The following is a 16,362-nucleotide window of genomic DNA, read 5'->3' as shown; positions in this document are numbered from 1 at the left end:
ATCTGTTCCTGGACCAGGTTTCAGGAACAGAAAGGCTATTGCAGACCTTGGAGGTGTGCAGTTCTGACTTTCCAAACTGTCTAACACCTTTGCCATGCTGTTAGTCCTCTCCTTATGGAATTTCACCTTGAGTGGTTTAAGCAGCCATAGAGAGGTAATGCCAAATGTTTCCCTGGGTAGTCCCTGGGCAAGAGAAATTTAGGCCCTCTCCTAGTGTGATCTGAATGATCAGGAGAGCAAGAGAAAACATAATTGTGAGGAAATTATTAAAATCAACTAAAACAGTATCCATTAAAAATGATAATACAATACAGTATGCAACCTCTGTTGCTATCTCATATGAGTATTATGGCATACTAGCACAGATAATAAAACAGCAATTGTAGGAGCCCCCTGGGGGGTTGCAGGGGGATGCTGAAACTTCGCCCGACTGTGGTACAAGAGCTGCTGCCCAGCCACACTGCAGTTACCTCACTCGTGTCCCAGGCCAAGTTCTGCTATGTGATAGCTAGGCCAGGCTCCATCAGGAGCCATGGGAGCCACCTACTCGTCTGGGAGGTCACTGTTTAATCCACCAGAAGCCTAAAATACAGAGTGAGGTTTGTGAACTTAAGGAAGACAAAGAAGCAACATCCCTAGAAAAAGTATTTATTTCTTGACAGATAAATCAACATGGCACACGTCAATATGTTATCAGTGGCAATGTCTTCTGATGTTTGCTTTCTCTGCTTTGTGCACTGCAACATCTACTGAGTAGTGAGGAATACTGTGTGGGGAAGCCCTTTTTAATTTGGATGCTCGTCATTTTAATGTCATCTGAACAACTAACCTACCACTTTTATCATTCTGCTATTAAAAAGAAGAAATAAAAACTTTATTAAACCTCAATTACAGAGTACTCATCCAGATTGCTGACAGTCAGTAAATGCCTCAGAAATCTCTGCCATTTCTTTACAGAGACTGGAAGTCAGCAGTCCAGTGAACCGGATTATAAAAGCAGCATATCTGCCCCAAAACGATCGTGCTTTTTCTTTGCGCTAACGTAGCTAAAATGCACGCGCTGGACAGCAGGCTGGCACCAGGCCGGGAAAGGTATTCGCCATTTTGTAAAACAAAGCAGCCATCCATAATCTTTTTTGTTTCCAGATAATAAAAGGAAAGTCTCATTTTGCAATTATAAAAAAAAAAAAAAAGTTAAAGCAGTACAGCTGTAAGCAGAAATCCAGTCCACTTGTGGTTTAAAGAGCTCCACGCCTACTGTACATAAAATAATACACTGGTATCATTAGCATTGACAACAGCTTGTTTTCAATTTGGCTGCAGATAATGAAATTATCCCCCAAATTACCATAAAGTGGAACAAATAAACACAAAAGCAAACTCTTTCTTTTTTTTCCCCTTCAGCAGCGCTGGCTTTCAGCTATTTAGAATAAAAGCAAAGCTTCTGTTTTTCCAGAGCTCCGGCTTGACCTCAAGCAGATAAAGAACGCGACATGACAAACATGCAGCAAAGAGTTACTGTGTCCTTCCCCCCGGCCTCTGTTTACATTAGGAAATGTACCCGGGGAGGAGGGAAGGGGAGGCAGGAGGGCTGCCTTTCAGCGCCGCGCTCAGCTTCGCTGGCTCCGGCTGGAGCTGGCCCCTGTTTCTGAGTAAGCTTACTCCACTCCAGATGTGCCTCGGCTCCAGCGTGGCTGCCATGTACAGTAAATCGGCATCTGAGGGCTCGTCAATCTGTGGGGTAGAGCAATTGCGGTCTCGCCAGGCCGCCCCACTGGCACAAACAGAAATCTCCGCTGCTGAACTGGGAAAGGAGGAGGGAGAGGGGCGGCGGGGAGGGAAGGAGGCAAAGTAACGGGGAGCAGCGTGCGAAAGGTGAGGGCTGGGAGGTGTCAGCTCCCAGGAGGAGAAGGGGAAGAAATAAACACTAACAGCCAGCCGGGGAAATGTTCTTAATGCGTTTGTAAATTTACTTGTAAATGTTTTACACTTAAAAAGAAAGGGGAATGCTGCATGTCGTTTGGAAATGCTGGCTGTCTATAGGTCCCCATGGATATACTGGTTTAGTACGACTTGTAACCAGAGCAAGAGAAGCATAAAATAGCTGGGAAAAACACAGCCAATTAGTCTTTACATGTAGATTGTAAAAACAAGAGGGAGGGGGAGAAAAAAAGTAACCTTAGCAAATTGAGTCCCTCTTGTTTATATCCCTGGAATAGGAGCACGAAAAAGCAGAGGCAATGACACCTCCATATCAACATGCAACCTGCGAAGCAGGCAGTGCTCGCATTCACGGTCCTCTAGGATTTCCTGAGTCTCGCAAGATTTACCTATTTGCTGTCATTGTAAAATACAAATTGTTTCACTAATCAGGCAGCTTGCTTTGGACCTGACCCCAGTTGTACTAACTCCAAGTTGGACGTTCGCTTCTGATCTCCTGCCGCCTACACAGCCTTTGCTAACTGAGTTTTAATAGAATGAGAAAATGATCTTTTCTTTTATAGTAGGTTCAAATGAGCTACCCAGCTTCAAGCTGACTATAGCTATGTTTTCCTAATCATCAATTTTTTATAGCAGTTCTGAGGACCAGAATGCCTGCTCCCCCACCCTTGTCTTCTAACAGCGCCAAGACTAAGAATGTAAATAAGTGTTAAATTGAAACACAGAACAAAAATGGGTCAGATTTAGTGTAATTGAGTCATAGTTAAATTTAGTCTGCTTTTATTTGCTAATGTGCACTTTAACAGCAGCTCTATACGGCATCTCTGGGCAGAATGAGATGCCTCATTTATTTATTATTTTTGTTGTGGTTGTGCCTAAAATTCTCAGCAAAGGCTCCCAGTCCCATTGTGCCATGCACTGTAAAAGATGAGCTATGCATTTTAAAGGATATTTGTTGCCAGAGAGGCTGTCCTCTGGGTACTGTCAGGATTAAATGGCAGCACCTTAAATGGACAGAAATACTCAGCTGTTCCAAATTTTCAAAAATTGTGAATCAAAGCTGCAAAAAATCATGAGGCCACCGGAAAAAAAGTCACAAGATTTTCCAAAGGGTATATGCAGCGCCCTTTCTTGTCTCCTAGTTTGTGAGCCTTTTTAAGTTTTCCAAGTCACTGTAAGAGTATGAAAGCTACTTTTTAAAAAGAAATGCTCAGATTTTTTTTTCAGTATCCCATGATCTAAAGAATGGAGGTTTAAAAACATCAAATATCTATAGATTTGAAATACAGCCATAAGACTTGGCAATACAACAAACAGATGTATATGGGACTTGATTTTCCTTAGCACCCCATTGACAGGATTGCTATGCTCTCCACCCGTGAGAGTAAATCAGTCCTGTGAGGCACAAGGTGCTCTGATTCTGACTGAGAAGAACATATGTAACATATACAATTACACAATTAAAGTAAATGTGATTACTCTCATGCTTACACTTTGTACTGAGTTTTCAAACATTGGAGGCACAAGTCTGAGAGTGTTGCCTTAGATGCAGGACAACAGAGAAGCACAGCAAGCAAGCAAGCTTGCAGCTGCAGAAAAGCCCAGTCACATTACTAGCTCTTCTCTGTAGGCCAGAAGGAGGCACACCATCTCCCACTTCTTTCTGCCATTTCAGCTTCAAGCCCTTGTCCCTACAAAGAGTTCTCTCCATTGCTTTTTATCTCATACAGACATTTGCAGATGTACAAAATGGACATAAAACAAGTGTATCAAGTTAGAATGGCAAGGGTAGGATCAAAATAACCTCAAAAAAAAAATAAATAAAATTGCGGATCTATCTAAAATTAGTCTTGCCAAAGCACCTGTAAATACAAACAAGGGACTTCCCTCACACTGACAGAAATGCAAACTGAGTGATCAAACAGGTGTTTTCAATGGTCAGCCTTTCCATGCAGAAAGGCAACACAGATGAGTCTCATTAGACAGTAGCTGAGTTTAGTGAGGAATGTGACTTTTCCCACCCAATGTTGAATGAGTGGCCCAGGGGAAATATGATACTTAGAGGACACCAAGTGCAGCATGGTTCTTAGCTCATCCACCACAATAATGGCACTAATTGGAGAATAAGTGAGCATAAAGCTGATAATAGCTGTCTGTAAAGAACCGTGTATGATGGTAAGATGATATGAGACAATGCTAAGTGACCATGGAAGAATGTATCTAGAAGCCAGGACACAAAATGAGTCAAGCATGAAAAGGGTGTTGAAAAAGAGTCACTGAGAGAGAGAGGAACAGCAGAGCAAAGTGCAGTACGGCTTCAGAGAATCCCCTTGCAGTATTATGCTCCAGACTCCCATCAGTGGTGCTCTTCCACTTTAGTTTTAGTCATGCATTTACAATGGAAAATTAAGTCCTTGCCTACAAGTGTATTACAAGTGAGGCCACTTAACCTCAGGTTTATCACACATATGGTCAGAAAGGACAATTTCCCTGACAAACGTTCAAAAAAGATGCTTTGTATTTCCAATAACAACCACATTTTAACCATGCAATAGAATATTGGATCTACTTATTTCCTAGTGTTTTCTTTTATGCACATTTCATGCACCTAAAAAGTGAAGGAAGGACAGTACTGGCCAGCTATTGTGTGGGCAGATGTTGTGTAATTTTCCACAAAAGCCTCCCTCTTACACAGACCTCTGACACCTGCACTATTTGGAAGGATTACTTTCTGTATCAGCGAACTTCCCATAGGGGCTGAGAGAAGATGAGCAACAGAGAACCTGGCTGCAGAGCAATCCCGCAGAGTACAGTGGGATGCAATTGTCCTTCCCTACTTAAGGAAGATGCAGTAACCTCATGTTCCAGGGAAGGCAAAGGTGGATCACTTCACACATCTCCTAAAAAAATGGAGATTGACAAAAGTCTGTTAAGCATCCTTTCTATATATTTTTTTAAATAAAGTCTAAAAGGATGCCTTTTAGAACGCAGAATAAGAAGTATTTCAATATAAATTGTTTGTAGCACAAACTATAAACTTGTCATTTCTGTTCATAAAAGAACAATCAGTAAGTCCACAAGGTTATGTATCCTAAATGTTCAACACCACAGTAGCATGCTCTTTATGATGCCTTCAACACCTGCAGAGAAATTACATCAAATCTGTAGCAGCGGTATTAGGTAATGCACCAGAGTTCAATGTTCAAAACATCCTGTTCTTTACATAGCCTCTTGTCTTACACAAAAGCAGTTAAAAATAATTGAGCTTGTTCAAGCACCAGATTTACAAGCTTGTGTTCATAGACTTTGTAAGGCTCATCTTGCAAGGTTGTTTTGTTATACCTGTGGGCTGGGGAAGGGGAGGCAGGAGACAGCATGAGAGGGAGGGAAAGCTTTGTGAATGTGTGTTTTCAAGCTTTCATGACAAAACGAAATCACTTCAACAACTCCGTTTTCATGACAATTAATTGCTTTTCTGAGGAGTAAAAGAAAATAGTAAAAGTAAAAAAAAAGTAATAAAATGAGTAACAGAATTAGCATCCTCTAGCTGGACTAAAGATAGATTAAAGTCATGGAATAATTACATTTGTATCTAGAGATCTGGAGGCTTGGATCAGCTAATTAGTAAGACATGACATTTGCAAAACTTGGATGTTAATCCTGATGATCCCAGTTTTGAACTCATCAATCTTTTGAAATGTTTAGAGGAAAGGAAGTTTGGCTCTCCCCTCAAATTTCACACTAGAAGACTCTAACTGGATTCAGTGCTGAAAGAAAAAAAAAAAATAGAAAAGACTTTCTGTGGCTCTGGATCTACGGCATCTATGTCCTTATGGTGTATAACATGTACATTGTAATAACCTCAGTGCTAGCTGTTACAAAAGTATGTGAGTAATAGGCCCTCTCCTTGTTGGGATCTGGGGTTCCTGTTGCTGAGTGAAATCTGAGCAGAACAATGCAGTCCACTAGTGCCTTCATGTCCTTGTCACATTCATGAGTCCCAGGGCAAAGCTCTTTGCAATCAAGACCCAAAGCTGTAATTGATCACTTTATTCTTATTTTCACATGCTGTTGAGAGCTTCACTGTTATTCATTCTGTTTATGAAACTCATTTTCACCAGGAAGCAACATATTGATGATATGTTGGCCTGGGAATAAAGGGACATGGCTCAGCCCATCAGCAAATTCTGTAAACAGCTCCTGGCCTTTGTCACAGAAGCATTTCTTAGGTATAGACTGTATTTATATTTATCAGTCTAAATACTGTAAAGACCTTCATTATTGCTTAATACGGTACTTGATGATTACAGATGAAAAACACTAGGAAAAAGTAACAGTAACTTTAAAATAAAATAAAATAAAATAAATAAAATAAAATAAAATAATAAATCAGTGCTGCAGGATGAAGCCCCAGATAACAAACAAGCTGCATTTCAGTCTTCCATTGAAGAGTCTTCAGTTTATACCAGATCAGACTGGAGCCCAGTTATTTTAGCCCAACACCTACATACAGTCTGTTTGTAACATATCCCTCATAAAGCTCTTCCTCTTACTTCCTGTGAATGGGAATATTACAAAACTGCACAGAGGAAGTGGAAGTTTAAGAGCCTTGCAGAGAACAGATGGAAAATGTGATAGGAAACTGAAAAACAAACTTATTATGTTTTCATATATGTTAGTTGCACTTAAAAAAGGTTAACTTCCATTCATATCTTTCTCTAAAGTTTCTGCCCAGTATTTTTCATTCTTGTACTAGTATTTATATGCTGTAAGGTCTTCTCCCAATAACAATAGTAAAAGAGTCTGGTAAATGTTTTATTATCAAAGGCAGTAAAAAGTCTTATTTTATGTAGAGGAAATAAGCCAGAATCAATAAAGATATAACTTGTCTCTATTAACACACTGGAACAAAATTTCTCAATTAATTTTTCCCAAAATGCAGTTCCCTTTACTGGGATTCTCTTGATGATTTTTACCAAGGTTTTCTCTGCAGGAAATAGTGGACAAACTCCAGATCTCTGAAAGAATGACAAAACAGTACGAAGTACAGGATCTCCCACAAGAATGCTAGAAACTTCGCCTCTCATGGACCTGGGAAAGACCAAACAAAATTTACACACAACCTGAACCCAGACTGGGATCTGGCATTTGAATAATCCTGCAGCATTTTCAATCCATCTCATTCTATCTTAGTAACTGCTTTATTTTTTAAAGCAAGCTAGGCTCAAAAGATCTTCCTTAGGCCTCTCCTACATCAGCTGATTTTCAAATTCTTTGCATCCACGAGCACATCTGAAATGAGAATACTTATTTTGCATTGTAAATTGTGAAATAAAATTTTGGCAATTTTAAGTCTGTAAACATCAAATTATTCTGAATGTTTTGTCTTCTGTTGTTACTAGCCACTAAAGATTGATGTTCCCTTGTAACTCCTTCCTGATTAACACATTCCTCTGGGTGCCTAATTTGTGAGAGATTTACACTGTGCAAACACTGTTTACAGAGAGCACTTGATTCTCTCTAAATCAATTAGATATGCCTTTTCAGGAACATTTTCTCTTCTTCTACCAGAAGAGGGGTCTTGTTTTTTACCTGCAACAAGGGTTCCAAGATGACATCACCTCTGAGAAGCCACGGGGCAGCTTGGAAATAAAATGGGCTTGCCAGTGCTGCCTCATGTATAATTGAAATGCAATTTAAGGGGTCTTCAGAGGAATTTCTCCAACTCTGGAGGAGGCCGATCAGCAATCTGACCTCCAATAAAGACAACAGAAGGAAGCTCCCTTTGAAAGATAGAGGGAACTTTTTTCTTTGAAAAGCATTCTTAGGTGCCGTCTGCTGATACAGTGCAGACTTATCTCCTGAGGTCCAGACAAGTCTGTGTTACTGATTATGCCAATATACCTCATGCAGTTCTCACTGCCCTTATCTAAGAATGGGAAAAGTCAAGGAGAGCAAGGGAAAAACAAAACAGAACCCTATCCAAACGAGAAGTTTATCACATTAGAAGTGTTCGAAATGCATCCAGAGAAATCCCCCTGCCTATATGTGAAGTTTTCGAATTTTACTGTGTTATTATTCTCCATAAAAAATGAGGCAACTTTGTGAACAAAAAGTGAGCAAAATATATCTATAAACCTGGTGGATACACGTAAAAGCAGGTCATTGTGTTTGCAGTTATGCATTGTGTTTGCAAAACAAGCACCTATATCTAAAGTTATACCTGAAGTCATGATGCTTAACAAAGGCAAATACTGAGTCCTGCATCTGGAACAGTCTGGATGCCAACTGGTTAGAAAGCAGCTTCACAGAAAGGACCTGGGACTCCTGGAAGGAAAACTGAACATGAGTCAGCAGTCTGCCTTTGCAGTGATAAAATCCAGCCTCATACTGGGCTGCTTTATTAAGAAAATAGCCAGCAACTCAAAGGAAATGATTATTCCCCTCTATTCAGCACTTGTGAGACCACATCTGGAATACTGTATCTAATTCTGGGACACTGACAAACTGGAGCAAGTCAAGCTGAGGGCCACCAAGGTGGACAAGGGGCTGGAAAACATGCCATGTGAGGACAGCTGAGAGAGCTGGATTTGTTTGGCCTGGAAAAGGGAGAGCAAAAGGAAAGAGTCTCACTACCATTTTCACCTACCTAATAGGTGGTCACAGAGAGACTGTTCTTGGAAGTGCACATCAAAAGACAAAAGTGGCAATGGATGCACGTCTCAGCAAGGGAACTTCCATGTATGAGGAAAAAGAATATTCACAATACGATTGGCAAAGAAAAAAAAAAGGAAAATGAAAAGGAGAAGGGTGCCCAGAGAGGCTGTTGCATCTTCACCCTTACAGATATTCAAAACTTGGTGGGAAAGGTCTTGAGCAACATGCTCCAACTTTGAAGTTAGCAATGCTTCGAGCAGGCAATTGCACTAGAGGAGCTCCAAGGGGCCCCTCCAACCTAAATTATTCGATGAGTTTATACTAGTACACAGAAGTTCATCTGTTTTCGCTGTTAACCTGTCTTCCACCTCACATCAGAAACTGAGTAAGTGCATTCTCTGCAAGTTTACAATTTGTGGGACAAAGTGACCCACTGCTGGGACAAGGTAAGACTAAAGAAGTCCTGGAGTTGAGCCAACCAGCATGCCTCAAGAAAGCCAGAGCAGTGCAATAAACTAACCAAATCCACCCAAACATACAGTAAATATTCCCATGACTCAACTGCCTCCACAGCCTCTCAGCTCTACCTCCCACCTCCACAGCCCTATCTAACACTAGAGCCCAAGCTGCCGGATACTTCAATCCAAACAACGTGGTTATACAAGCCCCCTCCAAGCCCAAGACCCAGATCTATGAATCGTGCCTTAATCCACTCCTGAGAAGGCATGTGTTTTTTGGTCAGAATTTCGGGTTGCCTATATTTGGAAAGTCTCACCCACGGTCTTTAGCTGACTAAAGGAAGCCAAAGAAAATGCAAGATGTAGTGGTTACTAAAGCTGAAATCCTCCTTGAATATGACCATTCCTTGTGTATTTATGCTCTGTTTATGTGACTACCAAATCTCTAAGAACTCAGCCTCCTCCGTATTTCATTTATAGGGAAGGGATAAGAAAGTCCATTTCTACAGAATTCCCCAGATACAATCTACTGCAGAGTACATCATTAATAAAGATTTTTCTTTTTATTTGTTTCACCCAGAGCAGCTGGTCAGTTGTATCTCTCTGGGGCATGTCAACTAATACATATTATTTCATAAGCTGAGAATTTTTGAATAATACTGTCTTGTCCCTTCCATTTGTATTCCATTACATGGGAGTAAGGAAGTATGTTTTCATTATAAAGTAGAAATTTAAGGTGGAAAAATATTGACAAAACATTAGAAAAGGACTGAGCAGAATTAAGGATTATAAAAATGCTGATAAACCTTTTTATAAACAGCTATGTTTCATAATGGAAAAGAAGAAGGCTAGAATAAATCTGAATCATGCTCATGTGAAGCAGAACTAGTGAATGGCAACTGAGGAAAATGTATTAAAAGCAACAATTCCTTCCCCCCCCCCCCAGATCTCTAAGCACTGAAGTGCCACTGAACTCAGTAGGACTCTATTATTGATTTCAGTGGGAAATGCTGGCCCACTAGCCTCATTTTCACAGTTGGAGAAACTGTGACACAAAAACATTAAATGAGTTGCAGGATATTACCCAGCAAATGGCAGAGCTGGGAACAGTACTCAGCTCCCCTGGAGGCCAGTCCATGCGTCATCCACCATACCACTTCCTCATACTAGAAGGCAGTAACAGAGCACAAATTTCAGGGATTTTTTTCAATGAGAACGGGAGATGGGGAGATCTGGAGTCTCACCTCTGAAGTAAAGGAATCCTGTGGTTGTTTGACTTACATGCAATGTGCAACTGCTGAAACTAACATATGAACATACCTTTGCTTATACACAGACTATTAAAGGCAGAGTCAACAAATCAGGCATGATCACAAGGAGAAAAATTTAATTCAATTTATTTTAGAAACCAGCCATGCAGATTCTGTATGCACTGAGTCAGGAGGCAAGTTTTCAAATCACAATCAAATGTGATTTAAACACTGCTTCTGATAAAGTGGTTGGATCAACTAGTTGGCTAATGTAAAAGGAATACAATGCAAGGGTCTTACTTTACATCAGATGCCTACCAGTCCTCTTCTCTACAGATTGAAAAGGGTGATATCTGGTTCTTTAATAGAAAACATTACTTGTAGCATGATTATTTATATCTCACTGCTATATGGGTGGCATTTTGCTTTACTCCTGACACAGATGCATTGACTTTGCAGCTTATTCCTGTGAGGGTGTTTTAAAATGATGAATATGAATCAATTTTCATGGCAAATGCTGTTAGACAATTCCCTCTCCCCATGGTCACTGCTGCACATGGTTTGGCATTAGCCTCTCATCTAGGAAGTTTGGAATCCTCAGAACACATGGGATGGGACAGGACTAAAGGACACCAACTTTTCATTGTTTTGCTGAATGGTTTCAGCCCATGTATCCAGAGCATTTCAGGCTGCCAAAATATTCACAGTTGAAAAATTGCCTGTATATATTTAAGATTCAGGCAGGGGTCCCCTTCCTTTGGCCAACAGGTCATGCCCCTTGTAGGAGCCCCTCTGGTACTGGGAAAACAGCAGCAGCTGCAGTGCTCGACACTGCTTCAGAGTGGACCCATTAGCCTCAGTGGGACTGACAGCTGCACTTACTTGTGACTACCTGTGTGCTGCATTTTTTCCATAAGGTTTCAAACCACTATACCAAGATGGCTGCTACACATGGCTGCTATGATGGATTTGTGAAAATGAGCGTAGCAGCTATGGCCAACACTATGTGAGATGATACATTGCTAAATTCAAGCAACTTAAATTGAAGGAAACAAAATTGGTAGATAATCCCAAACACAAATACAGGCTGTCTGGAGAATGGATTGAGAGCAGCCCTGATGAGAAGGACCTGGGGGTGTTGGTTGATGAGAAGCTCAACATGAGCCAGGAACATGTGCTTACAGAACAGAAAGCCAAACATATCCTGGGCTGCATCAAAACAAGTGTCGCCAGCAGGTCAAGGGAGGTGATTCTGCCCCTCTACTCTGCTCTCATGAGACCTCACCTGGAGTGTAGTCTTCAGTTCTGGGATCCCCAGCAGAAGAAGGTCACGAACTTCTTAGAACAAGTCCAGAGGAGGGCCACAAAGATGATCAGAGGACTGGAGCACCTCTCCTATGAAGACAGGCTGAGGGAGTTGGGGTTGATCAGCCTGGAGAAGAGAAGGCTCCAGGGAGACCTTAGAGCGGCTTTCCAGTACCTAAAGGGGGCCTACAGGAAAGCTGTTTTCAGGGATTGTAGTGATAGGATAAGGAGTAAACCATTAGTTTTTAACTGTTAGATTTAGACTAGATATTAGGCACAAATTCTCTGTTATGAGGCTGGTGAGGCACTGGAACAGGTTGCCCAGAGAACTTGCAGATGCCCCATCCCTGGAAATGTTTAAGGCCAGCAACCTGGTCTAGTGGAAGGTGTCCCTGCCCATGGATGGGGGGGGATTGGAATTAGATGATCTTTAAGGTCCCTTCCAACCCAAACCATTCTATGATTCTATGATATTTAACATTTTAGCTTAAGTGAAGGCTGTGTGTGAATGGCAGAGCAGCAAAAAGATTATATGATTTATATCTTAGGTTCAGCAACCTTTCAGATGGACCACACCAGACAGTGATTTAGGGGCAGAAATTCCCTGCAATTCAATTCACTTTAAGCCTTTTGACTTAGCTGCCTTGATATAAATCTACTATCTAATTTAGCTTCATGACCATTAATGGGAAATAAATGTTACTGAAGACTTCGATCATTTCAAAATTTTAATCTTTTAAATCTTGTAACTCAACTTGAAATTTTGGCGTTATATTTCTACAGCAAACACTTTCTTCTAATGACATTCTACTCATTATACTCTTCCCACCTACCACGAGCTTCACTTTTGGAATGGGTTTGACTTTTATTGTTTTGGGGTTGGGTTTTTTTGTTGTTTGTTTGTTTGTTTAAAACTTGCCTTGATGCAGCTGTGTAATATATGACAATAGAGGGTGATAAATACTGAACAGCTGAGGCTGAAAACAAGTTGGGTTAATGGAATGAAGTGAAGGTGATGACACTGTTGTTTTTTTTAAACACAGAAAGTAATGAGATATTTTAAACGATATGTTTTACACACATCCAAAAAGAAATCCTTTGTTTTTCCCCAAAGACTCTCCGGTGTAAAATTCATCCCTAGTGGAGAATAAAAAATAAAATATATAATAATGCTAACCTCTATTTAGTGACTTTATGAATTCACACAGAGTGGGATAATATTTATGTTTCTAAAATCCAGGTGAAGTAGTAGCCCTCCATTCTGCTGCTAAAATCCTTTCTGTTGCTGGTGTCTGCTAGAAATTAAAGAGTTAAAATGAAGACCACTGAAACAGAGTAAAACATATGTTTTAAGCAGCACACTGGGCTCACTGGGCTTCCCACAGGCTAGTGAGGACTGGGAACCATATCTGTAAAGGAAATAAATATGGTCTCAAGTTATGGACAGTCCTGTTAGTTAGCCCCATCTCTGCAACTGATTAGCCCCAGAATGACTTTGGCCTCACATAGATTCTTACAAGCTGTATTTAGTCAGGCTTCAAAACTTAAGTATGCAACACTGTTATTCCCAGTTTACAGATGATTTCTAGGTACAAAAGGGTTAACAGCTACTGCATGGGGACATATTAAATGAGCATCAGGAGCCAGAATAAAATTCAGTTTCCCAACCCTTGTCCGCTTACCACAATGTCCACAGTCGAAAGCATTTAGATGGGGGATCAAGCTCCTTGATTGGATGGAGGCTGAACGGATCAATTGGATGGATTGAATGATCCATGAAGCCATTTCTGATGCTTAAGTAAGCACTGCAATTTTCAAAGCTCCTGTGCATCTGCAGCTTTCAAATTTTTCTGAAGTTTTTTTTTTTTCTAAAGGTTTCTAAAGGTCACTCACCTATTCTGATTTTTCTGAGACTCACATTCTTAGCTTTTCAAAACATGTAAAAGAATAGCTCTCCATCTTCCAGTTTTCCTGTCCACTGGGGCCTGCAAGAGGCTTTTCTTTGACTTCAGTGCAACTTGTCTCCTATATTCTTTTGCCTCAGTTCTGGAGAGCAATTGTCTCAGGGTGGGTAAATGTCTGTCTCAAGAGAAACTGTTGTGTTGAGAATCACTATCTAATCCTTACCACCCACGCACCACATAATACAAGCAGTAACAATGATGAGCAAATGAAACAGCATAAAAATAAAGAATAAGAAAACAGCACAATCACCCTAACAGCAGTGGCTAGAAAATCATCTTGAAAGGCTTAACTGTTCCTGTGGCACAGAAGCTAGGAGCGATTGTTCTGTGCCGCAATGGCATTGCCCAATAACCCATTCTGTCTAAACTAACAGAGCTGGCTAAATTGTCCTGTCTTGTGTTCCCTTTTAATTAATTGTTTAGTTTAAAGAGAGGATAAAGGCTGGCGGGGATCCAAGCTCAATTGTCCGCTGCTATGACAGAAGAAAACACTGATCAGAATATTTCTCTGCAAAATGAAATGTGTATCTCCTGGGCTTTTAGCAATAGCAAAACCAGTTTACATTTCTGTCTCTAATATGATTCTGTCCTCTAAGTCATTAACAGTTCCTTGATCCCCTCTCTTCTTCCTGCCCCCTTTATCTTATTTATTGAAACTTGTAATATAAACAGCATTTCTTCACCTACTGTCTTTTTGAATTGTTGATTGCCTGGAAAATTGCACTAGCACAAGGTTTCAGGGCATTTCTTCTGCATAGCAGTAGTGTTTCTATCCCATGCAGTACTGTCAGACACCAGCCATCATTTAGGGCCATAACAGGCAACTTAGGGAGCAATCTACTGGACCTGCTTTGCCACCAGCACAAATGACAACAGCACAGTGTGACCCTTGGAGCAACAGGCAGACTCGCACAAGGCTGAGGATCTGGCCATGTGACTGTTTCCAGCTAAAATCACATGCTTCACCCACCACATGCTGGAAAATTAGAGACTGCAGATCTTTCTAAACATGCTGATGGATGTAGAAAACCCTTTCATAAGGAGGTGGGGACGAGGTTTCTTCTGAAAGGCAGCATAGGAAGGGATTGGAAGCACCAGCACTTTTGCCCCCTCGTTGTCACATTCCTTTCCCAGGCCCGGACGACAAGGCAGTCTGCAAGCCACTCTGGCTGGGAAGGATCACATTGCTGAACAGGGACGGGAAAGGGAATGTGGTTTCCTGAAAGGTTTCCAGCAAGTACATGGGAATGGAGCTCTTGAAAGAGACATGGAGCTGGAAGCACTTCCCTTCTGAGAAACACTTCCAACCTGCTCTCCAAGCCAAATGTAATAACAGCTCTGACATTATTATTACAAAGCGGGAAAAATTCATTCTTCCAGCTCGCTGCTGTAATTTCTCCATTTTGAAGCCACACCTACTCTGAGATCTGGAAGTCATGTGGTTTTACATTCAAGTCTGCACACAAGGGGTGCTTGTTGGGCACATCTCTACCAGCACCTATCACTACATCTTTCTGCAAATGCCAAGAAGACTTTTGTCAATAATAACAACAACAACAACAACAAAGAACTTAAAGATTTGTTTTTCAACTTGGTCCCTCTTTTTATCTATTTTGACTTACATGGAATATATTGCCACAAGTTGGCTGCAATACATGACAAGGTCTTTCCTACTTTCAGTCATGAGCCAATATCTAGTTGTGAAAGGTCTGTGTGAAAACCAGCTACCTTGCCATTTGATGTGGTAAATTTTAAGTTTGGTAGGATCCTTCTACAGCTGCAAGGTCCCTTCATATCCCCACTTAATATCCTAAACTGTGCAACAAATTAAGAAAAACTATTTGAAACATCACTCGAAACAAGCCTATCAGAGAATATGCAAACATCCTTATGAATGAACAGTAACAGAGTTGTGCTAAATATTCAGATGACCACTAGAAAGGTTAGGAAATAACATACAAAGGAAGAAATGGAGAAGCAAAAGCAGCAAGGCACTCAGTTTCTGTTTCACCATCCAGGAATATGCTGGAATATGCACAGAAGAGTTACAAAACAAGTGCTGTTGACAGTACGAAGGGGAAAATAAAGGCATTAGAAACAGTATAAATTGTACTGGCATGAATAATGTTTCTCCCCAGACTTTGTTCTAGAAAAAAAAAAGGGGGTGGCATTAATTCAGCAACCTCTGTTTCTAAATAGGTTTAGTTAAATTGGTACATTTTTTGTTTAGATAAGGCCTCAGACTCACTGACTCTCTGGAACCCCCGTTTAGTCTTACCTCTAACCACTTTTTCCAGCCCATAGCAGGGAAAAATGTACCACAAGAGGCAGAGCCAGACACCAGTAGTATCGTAAGAGCCTCTCCAAGAGTGTCTCAGCAAACACAGGGCCAGAAATCCATCCTTGCTCACAGTGAGCAATTCACTTGATGAGGACTACTTAAAGAGGCAACCTTTAAGCCACTGGCTTACTGACACCTGATAGTCATCAGCCTGCTATAAAACATGAGTCAGTCAATGAATTACATGATTTTTTGGAAAATAAGAATCTTTAGAACATTCTATTCACATTTCTGTGTATGGATCATTTAACCTCGTGGATCTTGGGTTGTTGTTTTTGTTGGTGATGTTGTTATTCTTAACTAAGCATATAAGAGCAATATGAACACAAAAGTTCCTACCAGTATCAGGAAAAAGTAAAATAACATTTTTTTTACAGAGTTATGTCCATATTCTAACTAAGGGCTGGGAGGTCTTTTTACTTCTGAGAAAATATGGCCATAACTAT

General features: G+C 40.7%; 1 long non-coding RNA gene across 4 annotated transcripts; it reads right to left on the bottom strand.

Moving 5' to 3' along the window:
• Positions 1 to 492: 492 nt before the first annotated feature.
• Positions 493 to 15,100, bottom strand: LOC118251222 (uncharacterized). 4 transcript variants are annotated; one of them, XR_004779719.2, is made up of 6 exons: positions 13,505 to 15,100; positions 12,789 to 12,903; positions 11,592 to 11,797; positions 8,165 to 8,268; positions 6,918 to 7,032; positions 493 to 1,734 (listed from the first exon to the last, which is right to left on the bottom strand). It is a non-coding gene; the product is annotated as an uncharacterized LOC118251222 (long non-coding RNA). The 4 variants fall into 4 exon arrangements; XR_004779718.1 differs by lacking the exon at positions 493 to 1,734 and having other exon boundaries at positions 6,741 to 7,032; positions 12,789 to 12,906; XR_004779717.1 differs by lacking the exon at positions 493 to 1,734 and having other exon boundaries at positions 6,741 to 7,032.
• Between the last annotated feature and the right edge of the window lie 1,262 nt (positions 15,101 to 16,362).

The sequence above is a fragment of the Cygnus atratus genome, chromosome 2, assembly GCF_013377495.2.
Source record: "Cygnus atratus isolate AKBS03 ecotype Queensland, Australia chromosome 2, CAtr_DNAZoo_HiC_assembly, whole genome shotgun sequence".
Classification (NCBI taxonomy): domain Eukaryota; kingdom Metazoa; phylum Chordata; class Aves; order Anseriformes; family Anatidae; genus Cygnus; species Cygnus atratus.
Note: the sequence above shows the minus strand (reverse complement) of the source record. Positions and strands in the feature narration are given on the sequence as shown.